Source organism: Zingiber officinale, chromosome 8A, assembly GCF_018446385.1.
Source record: "Zingiber officinale cultivar Zhangliang chromosome 8A, Zo_v1.1, whole genome shotgun sequence".
NCBI lineage: Eukaryota > Viridiplantae > Streptophyta > Magnoliopsida > Zingiberales > Zingiberaceae > Zingiber > Zingiber officinale.
Window position 1 is genome coordinate 111,751,279 of NC_056000.1, and position 6,813 is coordinate 111,758,091.

The window sequence follows — 6,813 nt, forward strand, 5'->3', positions numbered from 1 at the left end:
AAGGGTGGTGGATTCCATTTTGATAAATTAGGCATGATTGCATAAATAATACCTAGAGAGGACCACCACAAGCCTAAACTCTAATATTTTCTTTGTGTGACATGCACTCATAGCAATTAAAACTCTAGAATTTGCTTTGTTTCTTTTCAAAGTCACAATAGCATTTGTGTGCATGGAAATTGAGGATTTTGTCAATTTTGTTTCCCTTCATACATTCTAAATTCTTTCCCACAATTTTCTTTAAACAATTTCATTTCGTCTAGCATTCAAATCCATTGATTATCCTTGCTTGTTAATATTTCATTGAGGGTTTTGGTTGATTATCTTGATGAGTTAGATTGCTTGATGATGGACAAAGTTTTAAGTGTGGGGGAAAAGTAGTTTGTGCTCAAGAATTTTGAAGAAGAAGGATGGTTTCATAAGTATTGAATTGTGATTTTTGAGAGTGATTTGGAAGTCTTGAACATGGATTTCAATTATGGTTCTACAATTGTCAACTAAGATGCAGAATTTGCAAGTGCCTTGGTCCAAAATTTTGAATTCTGATTTCGGGAAAGATTTTGGTTATTTAAGGGATGAATGATGATTAATTCTTTGCAAGGGAACTCTTCATTAATCAATTCCAATTTTAGGAAACAACCTTTTGATTATTTGAAGTTAAATGAAGAAAGCCTAAGCAAGAGATGTAAGAATTCAGTTCAAATCTTAGAATCAGAATTGTTTTTTTTGTGAGGATTATTTTGTGCTAGTTGGTGATATTGTGATTTGATTCAGAAAATAGCTGAATTCCCTATTGAAGTTGCTGCATCAATTGTAGTTTCGTAAGCTGCCAAATTCTGTTCAGTAATTGATGGCAGAGAAGGAATGAATATAAAGGAAAGGAAATGCTGAACCTGATAATAGAATCAATTTTCTAAGTATATAACTGGCAGTGAGGTGCTCTACACAGACCTAAACTCTTGTGACAAATGCAGCTTTAAAAAAAATTAAAAAAAAAAAAAGCTGAGTTCTGATGAATCAAAAGCTGTAATAGCATTGAATTGCTAATGGAAATTGCATTGAGTTTGAAGGAGAAGATTAGAAGAAGACAGTGATAGTTCTAGAGTTGGGAAGTGAAACTCAATTCAAGAGTAAAATTCAAATTTTAACTAGAAGTACCAAGAATTGTTTCTGGATTTCAGAATTCCGAAGCTTTAATCAGGAAGTTGTTTGTGCCGACAAAGATGCTGCAGAATTTGCAAGAAAGAGCTCAGAAATTGAATCATTAAAGCTGTAATGCAGAATGCAGATATCACAGTGCTAAATGGAATCCTTTGCCAAATTTTTATCTTCGTGGGTCAAGGAAAGGTACTTTAGCTTGAATAAGCATAACGTTTATAATGAAGTACATCAAAAGTTGGACAAGAGATCAGCCCTATGAGACATGAAATTGCATCCATTCGAACTTGTTCTGTGTCAACTAATTATGTTATTCCTTATTAGGAAATGAAGTTAATATCAATTGTGCCAAATTTGGTTGTGGAATTTTGGTTAGGAAGAAGCCAAGGAGGTAAGGAAGAAGAGTGATACTTGAATATGATACAAGGGTCTGAGATGCTGAATTTACTACAAAGGCTGCTGTAGGTGTCCAGGGAGATCAATTCGTTTTGTTGCTGTGGTCATTGCTCCAATATTGATACATTTGATTGAATTTCAGTACAAATTATGGACACAAAAATGTCAGACAAATGAGCTATTGAAATTTGATCACAATGGACTTTAATGGGGAATTTAATTGGTGATTATTATTTCATAAATGAAGCACTTGCATGGAGTATCAATTATTTTGAGAAGTTGAAGAAAAGGGCAGCATTTGGTACCTTAAGTAGTGAGGAAAATTCCGGAATCAGAATGGAGTTTATATGTGTATCAAGTTGTTGCAACTTTTTCATCATCAGCTTTGAAACTCTTTTAAGTTCTTGGGAATTAATTGTTGAAGTGCAGGAATGTAATGGAACAAATTCTTCAACCTATTTGCTGATTAAGAGCAAGGGCCAGATTTCTTTGAATTCCAATTCCTGAAACCGAGTTTCAGATATCTAGAAACAGCAGCAGCTGTAAAAATATAAGAAGGGTGAAATAGAGAAGCTTAAGTGAAACCTTACAAGATGCAGAATTATATGTTTTAAATGTGCAAGGAAATAAAGAAGAATTCTGTCCCTGTGAGCTGAACAGAAATCAGCATTCAAAAGTCTCAGGAATTGGCAAGCTGAAGAGTTTATTGCTGCATTCTATGGCATTTCATTCTCCTCAAGTCTCTTTTGATTCATTGCTGAATTGTGTGCCAAAGTGTATCAAAGGATTAGATGCAACATCTAGACAAGGAAAGAATTCGAGTTTAGTCCTATATGATGCGGAATATATGGTATTTCAGCCTTTAAAGTCCTTTACGAATTCAGGAATCTGAATCTGAAATTCAGTGCAAGAAACTGTGAGATGCTGTAAATGCAGAGAATAACTTGCTTTGAAACTCAATCCAATTCAAGTTATCAGTAGCAACAGATTTTAATTCTGTTGAACTGATGTGTATCAACCAGAGTTTGAAACCATGAACTTTAGGAAGCTGAAAACCTTGAATTCTTGCTGAATTCGTGATACAATTCGGAAATGGAAAAATCAGTAGAAAAAAAAATCTGAATCAGAACTCAAACTATTTCAATTGCTTGTTTGTTCCTCAATTGATTAGCCAGCAGTTTAAATTCAATTATGTTTGACTTAGTCCTAAAAGAACATTTCTCTTTTCTGGATTTGGTATGCAGGAAAGGCAACAAGTTCTTAAGTTCTGCTGGATTGTTTTCTTAAGTTCTGATTTGTTGAGAAAATCAGAATATAGTTTCCAAGTGTTGATTCAGTTCTGCTCAGCATTGTTGATTCTCTGGTTCGGCAGTTTTAATTCTTGTAGCTTCTATATTGCTGAAATTCTTTTTGCATTGTCCGGGACGGCCAATGGATTAAGTGTGGGGGAGGAAGTTCTCTTCCATAAGGTAATTCCAGATTATCTTAGCTTACAAATGAAGTGTAATTTAAGTGGAAAAACAGTGAAAAACAGAAAAATTTAGAAAATTGGCAAAATCAAGAATGTATCAAAGGTGAAGATAGAGTATCAAGATTCTTTGTTGGTCATCAAATTGAAGGGGAGGTTAGCTTGATACTTTGAAGTAGTAATAACAAATGGTATTCACTCCTTTTCACATCAAAATGGTCAACTCATCAAGTATACTCCTCCAATACTCTCATCTTCTCATTTTCTTCATTAAATACTTTTCTTTTGCCATTTTCATTTACTTTCATTGTTCTTCTTGCTTTCATTTCAATTCTTGTTGATTAAATCCTTTTGATTCATGTATGCTATGTTTTATGGTGGTGGAGAATTAGAAAATAAGCAAGCTTATGGTAGTGAAATGTTGTGAGTTGCATTGAGTTGAACTCCACTAATATGCATGTTTGAGTGTGAGGGCTAGAATAGGTGAATACCTTGTGAGATTGTAACTTGCTTAATTTTTCAATTGGATTGAAACCACCATACCTACTGATTATTGTTTGAATTGTATTCATGAATGTTTGTGATCTTTAAGATGATCTTAGTTAAATTCTTTTTACTATTTTCTAGGTATTGCTAGGGAATTTGTTTGGAGATGATTTTTAGTTTTCTTGACTTGAACAGGACGTCCAAGATTAAGTGTGGGGGATTTGATAACCATGATTTTGCTATATTATTTTGAATCACAATGCATGTTTTTAGTGATCCTTTTCATAGATTAAATCCACATTTACATCATAATTCATAATTGCATGTGATTTTGGACTTTAATGCAAATTAGTAAATTTTCATGGTATTTGATGCTAATATTTGCTTATTATTTTGTAGGCATCAAATGGGTCATGGACCCGATCAGATCAAGCTGCACTTGGGCTCAAATCAAGGGCTAATCAAGTCGATCAAGCCTCAGAGCATTATAAGCCATTCATCCAAGATTGAGCAGATCTGAGTCATCTGTTGAAGATCTGGCCCAACCAACCTAATGAGGAGCAGATCTCATCCGTAGATGAAGATCCAGGACGTTTGATCCAGATCAGAGACGATCTAACCGTTGATCAAGCCCCGAGAAATCTGGACCGTCCGATCAGATTAGGAGAGGTTTAAAAGCTTTGAGAAGCTACAGTGTCTTGCGAGCTCGGCGTTCGCGATTTCTTCCACTGTAGCAGCTTCTCCTCCGCCGCAACGCCGCAGCCTCCCATTCCTCGATCCAGATCCGTGAGCTAGATTTCTTCGACGACGATGATCATCAGCTGCCGGCGTTCATATTCCGATGACCAGAGAGCATTGAAGGAGGTTTCCCGATGGCGACTTGAATTCTGTCCGCCGCCGCGTTCCTGAGGGGAGGTTTCCCGTTCAGCGAATTTCGCATCCACCAGAGCTTCGAGGGAGGTCTCCTGAGAGCTTCTGATCTTGTTCCGATCTCCATTCCGAAGCGAAGCTAAGTAGATCTGATCAATCGACTTAGTTTTGCAATCCATAGAATTCTTGCTCTGATTCTCGGTTGATGAGATTACCAGGTGGGTGTGAGCTGAGAGGAGGTTTCCCGGAGCTATGAACATTCCCTGGTAATAGAAGGAAGTTTGTTTGATTGTTGTTGAATGCTTATAGGGGTCCCGAGAGCATTTCTGTCGTTTCACAGCAGATTGGAGAAGTTGAGTTCGGGATTTTGGTTTGTGGAATGCTTAGGTTTAGTTTTTATTATCTTTGTCTTAGATTAGTTCTTGAACTTGCTCAGATCTGATGATCTGATTTCGTAGATCTGCAATTTAGTTTTGATTTCTTAGCTTAATCATCTTATTCCCTTGAATTCCCGAAACCAATCTTTTGTTTCAGTTACTGAATTGGTTGCAATCTGTTTTCAGTATACACATTTACATTCTTAGTTGAATTAAGACCATTTCTACATCAAAATCATTTTATCTCAACCTTTGATCTTTGTGCTGAGATTGAATTTAATTATGGAACACTTTACTTGATGAATGGATTGTTTACCTCTGTCCAATGATGTTGTGAATGAATTTTGAATTTAATTGATAAATTGAATTGTGATCCTGAATTAGATGTTGATTCAGTTCTTATGAGAGAGTCTGAGCTTTTGAGTTTATTGGTCATTGAGATGAAGAGTTGAAGAGAAGTAATGGATACATTTGATTAAATGAAGCATTCACGTTCGAATTTAATTGTTGTTACTAGATGAAATTGAAAAGAATCATGTTAGATGAGCGTATCCTCTCTTGTCTCTGTTCTTGATTTAATTAGATAAATTTAATTTGAATTGTGAGTTAAATGGAAGTGCTAAGTTGAATTTGTTGACGTAAGAATTTGATTGGAACCAATTCCAGAATGCACACACATATTAGTTATCCTTGGAAAAATACGACTTGGGACTCCTTACTACACGCATTTTCTTTAGCTTAAATGGGTTCCAATCTTTATTAATTTGGAGCACCATGTGACATGCAAAAAGGCCGACACCAGGTGGACCTACGAGTAGGCAATGGAGCACGGGTTGCTGCTGTTGCTGTAGGGACTTACTTTCTATCTCTGCCCTCTGGGCTTGTACTAGAGTTAGTCGATTGTTGTTATGTGCCTGCATTAACTAAGAACATTATATCAGTTTCTTGTTTGGACAAGAAAGGTTTCTCGTTTACAATAAAGAACAAATGTTGTTCCATCTATTTAAACGATATGTTCTATTGTAGTGCACCTCTGATAAACGGACTCTATATTCTAGACCTTGAAAGCCCCATCTATAACATAAATACCAAGAAGTTCAAGTCAAATGACCTGGACCAAACCTATCTCTGGCACTGTTGCTTAGGTCATATAAATGACAAGCGCTTATCCCAGCTCCACAAGGATGGTTTGCTGGACTCATTTGATTTTGAATCATATGAGATATGCGAGTCATGGCTACGAGGTAAGATGACCATGACTCCCTTTAGTGGGCACAGCGAAAGAGCGACTGATTTTTTAGGACTCATACATAGTGATGTATGTGGCCCTTTCAATGTCACTGCTAGAGGCGGTTATAGGTACTTCATCACATTTACTGATGACTTCAGTAGATATGGTTATGTGTACTTGATGACACATAAGTCTGAATCTTTTGAAAAGTTCAAAGAATTCAAGAATGAAGTACAGAACCAGCTTGGCAAGAGTATTAAGATACTTCGATCCGATCGAGGTGGAGAATACCTTAGCCATGAGTTCCGTGACTATCTAGCTGAGTGTGAGATTCTATCCCAACTCACTCCTCCTGGAACACCACAGTGGAATGGTGTATCCGAAAGGAGGAATCGTACCATATTAGATATGGTACGATCGATGATGAGTCACACAGATCTTCCGACATACCTTTGGGGCTATGCTCTAGACACGGCAGCTTTTATACTCAACCGAGTTCCATCCAAGGCCGTGAAAAAGACACCATATAGGATATGGACTGGGAAAGATGCCCAGGTGTCTTTCATGAGGATTTGGGGTTGTGAGGCTTACGTTCGACGTCAAGTCTCAGACAAGTTAGGACACAAATCCGACAAGTGCTATTTTATTGGATATCCCAAGGAAACTAAGGGATATTACTTCTACATTCCCAGTCAGCACAAGGTAGTTGTGGCAAAGACTGGGGTCTTTCTAGAAAGGGACTTTGTTTCTAGAAAGACTAGTGGGAGCGCGTTCGATCTTGAAGAAGTTCAAGATGCGAACAATAGCATTGATGCCTCGATGGAAAT